This window comes from Bufo gargarizans, chromosome 2, assembly GCF_014858855.1.
Source record: "Bufo gargarizans isolate SCDJY-AF-19 chromosome 2, ASM1485885v1, whole genome shotgun sequence".
NCBI lineage: Eukaryota > Metazoa > Chordata > Amphibia > Anura > Bufonidae > Bufo > Bufo gargarizans.
The window spans coordinates 216,250,935-216,263,205 of record NC_058081.1 but is presented as its reverse complement, the minus strand read 5'-3'; positions in this window follow the sequence as shown (position 1 = coordinate 216,263,205).

Sequence of the window (12,271 nt, the reverse complement as noted above, 5' to 3'; positions counted from 1 at the left end):
TGTGAACACTGGGTGTGTCTGTGTGGGTGTGACTACTTGGGCCTATAAAGCCTCAGTGTTAATCTCTAGTCTGAGGGGTACTTCAGCCATGGCTAGCTGGAGTAGCCTCCTGTCTTATATCACCTGCCAGTGGGGGCCACCCTTGTGGTCATACGTTTATGTGATGTTCAGTTTATGTTTTCCTTTGTTATTCGGTGCAGCTATGGATCTGGGTTCCTGTGTGTGGATGTGTGTGTGCTGACTTCTATTTGTATTGTTGTGGACTTCAGCTTGACTGCACACGGATCCAGTCAGCAAGGCTGTGGCAGGTGGCTGGAACTAGTGCAGTTCACCTGCCATAGCCATAGGCCTGTTTCTGTTCCCCTTTTTCCTGCAGCTTGGCCAGTGAGACTCCTGTTCCTCCGTGTCCAGAAGGAACAGGTCATCTTACCCTTCACTCCTAGTTCAGGGACCGGCGGAGGGTGAGTAGGGATCCCGAGGTTCCTGAGCATGGGCCCTCCTACCTTCAAGGTCGGCCCATGCAGCTAGGAGTTAGGGACGGATTAGGGATGCGTTAGGAGGTGACCTGCTCCCTAATTCTCTCGTCCTGGCCGAGCAGTGGTTTACATCTTCTGGCATCGCACGGCTGAGGATTTTCCCCATCCTCAGCCGTGACACCTGTGAAATGTCTTCCCGCATGTCCACCTCTTCCACATGCACAGCGTCGTCCTTAAATGTGAGCAGCAAGCATTTGAGAAGACACAGAAGTGGGATGGTAAAGCTGATAATAGCGTTAATGTTGATTCCTCAAAGTTAAGTAAAACCTCACAGAGGTCAGACATCCATGCCCACTCCTCGCTTGTGAATAGTGGAAAGTGACTGGAAAGGTGACAACCATGTTGTAGCTGATATTCCACAACTGCCCTCTGCTGCTCACAAAGCCTGGCCAACATGTGGAACGTGGAGTTTAAGCACGTGCTCATGTTGCACAACAGCCGGTGAGCTGGCAATTTCAAGCGCTGCTGCAGCGTTGATAGACCGGCTAAAGCTATCGGTGACTTACCGAAATGTGCACACATGCTGCGCACCATCACCAGTAGCTCAGGCAAATTGGGATATGTTTTTAGAAACCGCTGAACCACAAGGTTGAATACGTGGGCAAGGCATGGGTTGCCCAGCTCCAAAGCCGCCACCAAGTTACGGACATTATCAGACACAAACATGCCTGGTTCTAGGTTGAGTGGCGAGAGCCACAGCTCAGTCTGGTCTCTTATACCCTGCCACAGCTCTGCAGTGGTATGCTGTTTGTTACCTAGGCAGATCAGCTTCGGCAAGGCCTGTTGCCACTTCCCCACTGCAGTGCTACACTGCTTCCAGTTACCGACTGATGACTGAATGTTGCTGCATGTGGATACTTAGCGTCGGTAGCACCTGTGCCATCCCAGGGTAAGAGTCACTCCCAGCCTCCACAACATTCACCCAGTGTGCCATCAGGGAAATGTCGCATCCCTGGCCGAAAGCACTTGTCAATATGTCTGTGGTTAAGTGGACCTTTTCAGTACCTGCATTGATCAGGGCACGTGTGCTGTTAAGGGACACATGTTGGTGTAAGGTTGGCATGTAACACCTTGAAAAATAGTGGTGGCTGGGGAATGCGTAATGAGGGACGGCCACCGATATCAGGCTGCAGAAGCCCTCAGTGTCCACAAGCCTAAATGGCAACATTTTCAGGGCCAATCATTTGGAAAGCTGCACATTTAGTGCTATGGCCTATGGGTGGGTGGCTGGTTATTTGCGCTTGCGTTCAAATGCCTGGGGTAATGACATTTGGACGCTGTGCTGGGACACAGAAGTGGATGTGGTCACTGATGGTGCTTGCAAAGGTCCAGGTGTAGGGCGGGAGGCATCTGGGCCTGCGTCTTGGACAGGGGATTGGCCAGAACGTAACACAGGGGAAGAAGAGGTGGTGTGACCCACAGACACAGATTGTGGACCCAGCCCATAGGCCCACCTTTTATGGTGCTTTGATGACATGTGGTGAATCATGCTGGTGGTGGTGAGGTTGCTAGTGTTCACGCCCCGGCTCAGTTTGATATGGCTCAGGTTGCAAACTACTATTCTTTTGTCGTCCGCACTTTCCTCAAAAAAAGCTCCATACTGCCGAACACCTACCCCTTGGCAAGGGAGATATACACAAGGGGATGCTCCGTGGAACAGTTGCGGGCCTGTTCGGTGGTGCCTGGTTTCTACCTTTTGCCACCACACTGCCACTTCCAGCTTGTTGCAGTGCTGCAGATCCCTCCCCCTCTGTACTGCACTCCTCGCTCGGCTTGTTGCGACCTTCCCAGGTTTGGTCAGTGACCTCATCGTCCAGCACCTCCTCTTCCACTTCCTCACTCTTATCATCCTCCTTATTTGTTGACCTAATCACAACCTCAGTAATTGACAACTGTGTGTCATCCTCTTCCTCAACCTCTTGAGACAGTAATTGCGGTTGAGTCATTGGCAACTCTGTCTCATCATCATCCACACCATAAACACTAACTGGTTGGGAATCAGGCACAAGATCTCAGGTCCCTCTTCAAACATTCTTGGCGAGAGAGCCAAATCAATTAATGGTGATGCAAAGAGTCCCTCGGAATATCCGAGTGTGGGATCACTTGTTTGGCCAGACTGTAAATGGTGGGAGGAAGAAGGATCAGGGTGAGGATTGTGTGGACCAGACTCCAGGCTACTGAGACCGGACTTGGTGGAAGACAGGGTGGTGCTTAACCGACTGGAAGCACTATCTGCTGCAATCTAACCGATTACCTCCTCACACTGGGCTGACTTCAAGAATGGTCTCCTGCGTCGCCCTGAAAACTGGCACATGAAGCTAGGTATCTTGGATGATTGTTTTTCTTGTGCTCTGGCAGCAGGCACAGTTTCACTGCGCACAGGGCTACCATCAGCATCATGGTTACTTCTCCGTCGCTTAATGATTGCCTTCTTCATATTAAATGTTATATGTTATAAGGGACCATTTATAGGAAAAACGTGGATAAATTATAAAAAAATATAGAATTGTTTTCGATAATATTTTTCCCAATATCTGGCCCTGACACACACACACATGCTATTGCAGCGCAGATGTGACAATTCACCGCAGACACCATTTATAGGGAAAGTGTGGATAAACTATGGAAAAATATATTTGTTGTCAGTAATATTTTTCCCAATATCTGTCCCTGACACACGCTATTGCACCGCAGATATGAAAATTTACTGCAGACACCGTTTATAGGCAAAGTGTGGATAAATTATGGATTTTTTTTTAAAAAATCGCTAATATTTCCCCAATATCTTGCCCTGACACATACATGAGCTATTGCAGCGCAGATGTGAGAATTCACTGCAGACACCATTCATAGGCAAAGTGTGGATAAATTATAGAAAAAATATAATTGTTTTCGCAAATATTTTCCCAATATCTGGCCCTAAAACACATGCGCTATTGCAGCATGTATGTGATAATTCACTGCAGACACCGTTTATAGGCAAAGTGTGGATAAATAATGTAAAACATATATTTGTTGTCAGTAATATTGTTCCCAATATCTGCCCCTGACACATGCTATTGAAGTGCAGATGTGACAATTTACTGCAGACACCGTTTATAGGCAAAGTGTGGATAAATTATGGAAAAAATATATTTGTTGTCAGTAATATTTTTCCCAATATCTAGCCCTGACACACGCTATAGCAGCGCAGATGTGACAATTCACTGCAGACACCGTTTATTGGCAAAGTGAGTGGACGCATTGCACCCGGACTGAATCCGGACCCATTCACTTCATTGGGGCTGTGCAGATGAGCGGTGATTTTCATACATCAATTGTTCAATTGTGCGTTGCGGGAAGATCGCAGCATGTTTTATATTCTGAGTTGGCCCCATAGATGCAATTTGATTTTCACGCATGGTTGCTAGGAGATGATGTTAGTAAATTGATTAACCAGGGATGCGTCCTGCGGGCTGCGGGGTAATTCCTTCTTCAAGCATCTACGAGTCGTCTCGGGAGACGCGAGATGACGCGCATATCCTCCCCGCACATGCGCAGTGCGTGTCGGCAAAAGGCGCACAAGGAGTTGGTCACCAGCCTGCCAGCCAATGATCAGCACTGGCAGGTTGGTGACTTTTAAAATAATGAACCACCAGCCATATAACACATTATATTTATAAATATAATGTGTTAAATGGCTTCTGTGCTCTCTGCTGGGTCCTTTTCGTCGGTTGGTTCCAGCAGAGAGCACAGATCACTGTGAGTACACCAAGCACAAGATTTCTCCTCTGCAGTAAAAAAAGATACGTTTGCCGAGGCTTCTGAGCTGAGGGAGCGGTGTTCATATGCTTTGGCAAACACTTTGTATATAAAAAAAAATAATAATTCTGGCAATTATTTATTCATCCACATCGATTGATGTGACTGGAGAAATCGGGTTTGCCAGGGCATACGGGCTGAGTGGGTTTGGATGTTGGGCGGAGCTCCTATGTCCTGGCAGACGCCTTTCCCCTCATTTTTTGTTTTTGCACATTTTTGGGCAGAGATTTTTTCATCCACATTGATCGATGCGAATGAAGAAATCTGTGCCGTTCATTTTTTCTTTCAGCCCAGAGGCTGAATGGAAAAATAAAATCTCATTACCCGTATGCTCAATATAAGGAGAACAGCAGAAACTCCTAATGCTGGCCATACATGTAATGATTGCTGAGACCCTCAAATGCCAGGGGAGTACAAACACCCCACAAATGACCCCATTTTGGAAAAAAGACACCCCAAGGTATTCGCTGAAGGGCATATTGAGTCCATGAAAGATTTAACTTTTTGTCCCAAGTTAGCGGAAAGGGAGACTTTGTGAGAAAAAAAAATAAAAAATTCTGCTAACTTGTGCCAAAAAAAAAACTTCTATGAACTTGCCATGCCCCTCACGGAATACCTTGGGGTGTCTTCTTTCCAAAATGGGGTCACATGTGGGGTATTTATACTGCCCTGGCATTTGAGGGGCCCTAAAGTGTGAGAAGAAGTCTGGAATCCAAATGCCTAAAAATGCCCTCCTAAAAGGTACTCATTGGAATTTGGTCCCCTTTGCGCACCTAGGCTGTAAAAAAGTGTCAGACATGTGGTATCGCCGTACTCAGGAGAAGTAGGGCAATGTGGTTTGGGGCGTATTTTTACATATACCCATGCTGGGTGAGAGAAATATCTTTGTAAATTGACAACTTTGTATAATTTTTTTTTTAAAGTTGTCATTTACAGAGATATTTCTCACACACAGTATGAGTATATGTAAAAATACACCCCAAAACACATTGCCCTACTTCTGAGTACGGCGATACCACATGTGTGACACTTTTTTGCAGCCTAGGTGCGCAAAGAGGCCCAAATTCCAATGAGTACTTTTAGGATTTCACAGGGCATTTTTACGCATTTGGATTCCAAACAACTTCTCACGCTTTAGGGCCCCTAAAATGCAAGGGCAGTATAAATACCCTACAAGTAACCCCATTTTAGAAAGAAGACACCCCAAGGTATTCCGTGAGGGGTATGTTGAGTTCATGTCACAAGTTAGTGGAATATGAGACTTTGTAAGAAAAAAAAATTCCATTTCCGCTAACTTGTGACAAAAAATAAAAACTACCATGAACTCACTATGCCCATCAGTGAATACCTTAGGGTGTCTACTTTCTGAAATGGGGTCATTTGTGGGGTGTTTCTACTGTCTGGGCATTGTAGAACCTCAGGAAACATGACAGGTGTTCAGAAAGTCAAAGTGCGTTAATTAATTTTTTTGCACCATAGTTTGTAAACGCTATAACTTTTACCCAAACCAATAAATATACACTTAATGCATTTTTTTTAATTAAAGACATGTAGAACAATAAATTTAGAGAAAAATTTATATAGAAATGTAGTTTTATTTGAAAAATGTTACAACAGAAAGTGAAAAATGTAATTTTTTGGCAAAAATTTCAGTCATTTTTATTTAATATAAGAAAAGTAAAAATGTCAGCAGCAATGAAATACCACCAAATGAAAGCTCTATTAATGAGAAGAAAAAGAGGTAAAATTCATTTGGGTGGTAAGTTGTATGACCGAGCAATAAACCGTGAAAGTAGTGTAGTACAGAATTGTAAAAAGTGGTCTGGTCATTAAGGGGGTTTAACCGCTCCAGGACCGCCTAACGGAGGCGGTCGATTCATTCCTCCTGGACGCATCCGTGCATCATCTCGCGAGAGGTGAGATTTCCTGTGAACGCGCACACACAGGCGCGCATGTTCACAGGAACGGAAGGTAAGAGACTGGATCTTCAGCCTCCCAGAGGCGATCGTTCGCTGGCAGGCTGTAGATGCGATTTTTTTTTCCCCCTAACAGGTATATTAGACGCTGTTTTTGTTTTTGTGGATCGACCACCAGAGGACACAGATAGCTCTGTAAAGTAGCACCAACCACCACTACACTACACTACACCCCCCTTGTCACTTATTAACCCCTTATGAACCCCTGATCACCCCATATAGACTCCCTGATCACCCCCCTGTCATTGATCACCCCCCTGTCATTGATCACCCCCCTGTAAGGCTCCATTCAGATGTCCGTATGTGTTTTACGGATCCATGCATCCATGGATTGGATCCGCAAAACACATACGGACGTCTGAATGGAGCCTTACAGGGGGGTGATCAGGGAGTCTATATGGGATGATCACCCCCCCTTTAAGGCTCTATTCAGACGTCTGTATGTGTTTTTTTTACGGATCCACGCATCTATGGATCGGATCCGCAAAACACATACGGGCGTCTGAATGGAGCCTTACAGGGGGGTGATCAATGACAGGGGGCTGATCACCCCGTCATTGATCACCCCCCTGTCATTGATCACCCTCCTGTAAAAGGCTCCATTCAGACACCCGCATGTGTTTTACGGATCCACGCATCCATGGATCGGATCCGCAAAATACATACGGACGTCTGAATGGAGCCTTACAGGGGGGTGATCAATGACAGGGGGGTGATCACCCATTATACACTCCCTGATCACCCCCTGTCATTGATCACCCCCCTGTCATTGATCACCCCCCTGTAAGGCTCCATTCAGACGCCCGCATGTGTTTTATGGATCCACGCATCCATGGATCGGATCCGAAAAACACATGCGGACGTCTGAATGGAGCCTTACAGGGGGCTGATCAATGACAGGGTGGTGATCACCCCATATAGACTTCCTGATCACCCCCCTGTCATTGATCACCCCCCTGTAAGGCTCCATTCAGACGTCCGTATGTGTTTTGCGGATCCGATCCATGGATCCATGGATCCGCAAAACACATACGGACGTCTGAATGGAGCCTGACAGGGGGGTGATCACCGCATATACACTCCCTGATCAACCCCCTGTCATTGATCACCCCCCTGTAAGGCTCCATTCAGACGTCCGTATGTGTTTTGAGGATTCGATCCATGGATTTATGGATTCGCAAAACACATACGGACATCTGAATGGAGCCTTACGGGGGGGGGGGGTGATCAATGACAGGGTGGTGATCACCCCATATAGACTCCCTGATCACCCCCCTGTCATTGATCACCCCCCCTGTAAGGCTCCATTCAGACATTTGTTTGGCACAAGTTAGCGGAAATAGATTTTTTTTGTTTTTTGTTTTTTCTTATAAAGTCTCATATTCCACTAACTTGTGTGAAAAAATAAAATCTCACATGAACTCACCATACCCCTCACGGAATCCAAATGTGTACAATTTTTTAGACATTTATATTTCAGGCTTCTTCTCACGCTTTAGGGCCCCTAAAATGCCAGGGCAATATAAATACCCCACATGTGACCCCATTTTGGAAAGAAGACACCCCAAGGTATTCCGTGAGGGGCATATTGAGTCCATGAAATATTGAAATTTTTGTCCCAAGTTAGCGGAAAGGGAGACTTTGTAAGAAAAAAAAGAAAAAATCAATTTCCGCTAACTTTTGCAAAAAAAATAAAAAATTCTATGAACTCGCCATGCCCCTCATTGAATACCTTGGGGTGTCTTCTTTCCAAAATGAGGTCACATGTGGGGTATTTATACTGCCCTGGCATTTTAGGGTCCCAAAAGCATGAGAAGAAGTCTGGGATCCAAATGTCTAAAAATGCCCTCCTAAAAGGAATTTGGGCCCCATTGCGCATCTAGGCTGCAAAAAAGTGTCACACATGTGGTATCGACGTACTCAGGAGAAGTTGGGGAATGTGTTTTGGGGTGTCATTTTACATATCCCCATGCTGGGCGAGATAAATATCTTGGTCAAATGCCAACTTTGTATAAAAAATAGGAAAAGTTGTCTTTTGCCGAGATATTTCTCTCACCCAGCATGGGTATATGTAAAAAGACACCCCAAAACACATTGCCCTTCTTCTCCTGAGTACGGCGATACCACATGTGTGACACTTTTTTGCAGCCTAGGTGGGCAAATGGGCCCACATTCCAAAGAGCACCTTTCGGATTTCACAGGGCATTTTTTACAGATTTTGATTTCAAACTACTTCTCAAGCATTAGGGCCCCTAAAATGTCAGGGCAGTATAACTACCCCACAAGTGACCCTATTTTGGAAAGAAGACACACCAAGGTATTCCATGAGGGGCATGGCGAGTTCCTAGAATTTTTTATTTTTTGTCACAAGTTAGCGGAAAATGATGATTTTTTTTTTTCTTACAAAGTCTCATATTCCACTAACTTGTGACAAAAAATAAAAAACTTTCATGAACTCACTATGCCCATCACGAAATACCTTGGGGTGTCTTCTTTCCAAAATGGAGTCACTTGTGGGGTAGTTATACTGCCCTGGCATTGTAGGGGCCCAAATGCGTGCAAAGTAGTTTGAAATCAAAATCTGTAAAAAATGGCCGGTGAAATCCGAAAGGTGCTCTTTGGAATGTGGGCTCGTTTGCCCACCTAGGCTGCAAAAAAGTGTCACACATGTGGTATCGCCGTACTCAGGAGAAGTTGGGGAATATGTTTTGGGGTGTCATTTTACATATACCCATGCTGGGTGAGAGAAATATCTCGGCAAAAGACAACTTTTCCCATTTTTTTTATACAAAGATGGCATTTGACCAAGATATTTATCTCACCCAGCATGGGTATATGTAAAATGACACCCCAAAACACATTCCCCAACTTCTCCTGAGTACGGTGATACCAGATGTGTGACACTTTTTTGCAGCCTAGGTAGGCAAAGGGGCCCACATTCCAAAGAGCACCTTTCGGATTTCACCGGCCATTTTTTACAGATTTTGATTTCAAACTACTTTGCACGCATTTGGGCCCCTAAAATGCCAGGGCAGTATAACTACCCTATAAGAGTTCATGCAAGTTTTTATTTTTTGTCACAAGTTAGTGGAATATGAGACTTTGTAATAAAAATAAATAAAACATTCATCATTTTCCGCTAACTTGTGACAAAAAATAAAAAGTTCTATATGAACTCACTATGCCCATCAGCGAATACCTTAGGGTGTCTACTTTCCGAAATGGGGTCATTTGTGGGTTTTTTCTACTGTCTGGGCATTGTAGAACCTCAGGAAACGTGACAGGTGCTCAGAAAGTCAGAGCTGCTTCAAAAAGCGGAAATTCACATTTTTGTACCATAGTTTGTAAACGCTATAACTTTTACCCAAACCATTTTTTTACCCAAACATTTTTATTTTATCAAAGACATGTAGAACAATACATTTAGAGAAAATTATTTATATAGATTTTTTTTAGAAAAAATTTACAACTGAAAGTGAAAAATTGCATTTTTTTGCTAAAATTTCGTAAAATTTCGATTAATAACAAAAAAAGTAAAAATGTCAGCAGCAATGAAATACCACCAAATGAAAGCTCTATTAGTGAGAAGAAAAGGAGGTAAAATTCATTTGGGTGGTAAGTTGCATGACCGAGCAATAAACGGTGAAAGTAGTGTAGTGCAGAATTGTAAAAAGTGGTCTGGTCATTAAGGGTGTTTAAGCTAGGGGGGCTGAAGTGGTTAAGCTAGGGGGGCTGAGGTGGTTAAAGCCAATTTACATACTGTATTATTTTCCATTATTACATGGCTATAAAGGAAAATAATAGCATTCTTAATACAGAATGCACAGTACAATAGGGCTTGAGGGGTTAAAAAATTTATAAAACTAACTAACCTCATCTACTTGATCGCGCAGCCGGCATGCTCTTCTTTCTTATTCTTTGAGGACCTACAAAAGGACCTTTGATGACGTAATCGTGCTCACCAAGTTGATGTGGTGAGTTAATTATAATTTTTTTTTAACCCCTCAAGCAACATTTTACTAAGCATTCTGTATTAAAAATGCTGTTATTTTACCTTATAACCATGTTATAAGGGAATAAGGGAAGATAATAACATCTACACGACACCAAACCCAAACCTGAACTTCAGTGAAGAAGTTCAGGATTGGGGACCACGTTCAGTTTTTTATCACACGTGTGCAAAACACAATGCGATAAAAACTGAACAAGGCAATGCAATTGCAGTCCAAACTGAATGAAATTGCGTGCACACTAGCATGGCTTTCCCGCAATGCACCCGGGACGCATCTGGAGCAAATCCGGGACGCCCATCTGAAAGAGGCCTAAACAGACTTAGAATGCACATGAAGCAGCAGAGTTGTAGCACTTACGACTGGAATCAGCTGGCACCTAGTAATCAACCGGTTGCCTTTGAATCTAAAAGAAGTTGACAAAATTTTCACAGTGCATACACCACATGATCAGGACAGTAAAAGGGATTTTTATGTTAACTTCCATTCAATACACATCAAAGGGATAATAAGCAAAAATATTGTTACAAACATGCGTACTGACAATGGTTCAAAATGACCTTTTTGATACTGGGCCAAACCCTAGGGCATTATTCTGGCACCTCTCTGGAATTCATTGTTTGAGCCCTATACTGGGATGTAGACTTTGCTGTGGCTTAATGGCTTAACGGCTAGACGGCTACCTCCTGGGATAGGCCCTGTGTACTTGGCAGCTGACCTGGGATATTAGTGCAAAGCACCAGAGACACAGGCATGGCACTAAATATGGATTACTAGCAGACAAACAGATTAGGAACCCATGCAGATGAATGTAGGAACCCGTTCACTCGTGCTGCAGGAATCTGATCACATCCAGTAAGAGCTGCAGGAATCTTTTTATACTCAGTCGGAGCTGCAGGACACTGTTCACACTTGGCAAGAGTGTCATATACTGGTGAACAGGGAATACACAGAAATCAGACATGCAAACTTTGGGAATTTGGACAAATGGACATCAGTAACCCAGAGATACAAAGCAGATACTGGACAGGAATGGTCAAGACATCTCGGGAGAAGAAATCATAAGGTGCTCACACTCGTTAAAGAACACATTTTGGACACAGCGCTTACAAGAATACGGACTGAAACTGGCACACACAAACAAACATACAGTATAAGCTCCATACAAACTCTAGCTGAGCATATACAATCCATGACAAGGTCAAGCAAACAGAGTACTGTACATACAGTAGACTGCCAAGAACAAAAACAGGGTTCATATACCAAATGGACCAAAGCAAGACATGTTGCAAGACATGAAAGACATTACTTCATTGCACATCCAGGGCAAGTCACAGCATTCAAGAGACACATATCAAAGTGACACAGAACTCAGTACTATATAGCAGATTTAAGAAACTGATTAGTCAAACAGATGCAGACACACACAGCTAGGGAAAGATTGACCCTTTTAATACAAGATTAAGAAGAGATACAAGTAAAGAGAGATAATTTAGACCATATACATTTTTGGCAGACAAGAGAATTAATTAACCATTTATAGATCTATTACAAATTATATAAATACAGATATTTGGAACACAAAACTTCTGTATAAAACCAGCATATCACTGGAAAAATATGTCAGCCAGGTTCAATAACTTGTCTATGTTGTTCGTATGACTTTTTCATGAATTTTCTAATGAAGCCAGGAGCACATCCAAAAAAGGAAAAAAGAATAGCACTATATTATGCAATTATGTTTTTGATATATATATATATATGTGTGTATATATATATATATATATATATATATAAAGGAAACAAATCTAAAACTGTAAAAAAACAAATTAAAATGCTTTTGGAAATAAGACTAGAGCTTCACCATGAAAATAAAATTCTTGGCTCCTAAAACTACAAGTCCCAGAATTAAATCCAGCAATAGATAGTTCAGCTAGTGCCTTCCAGA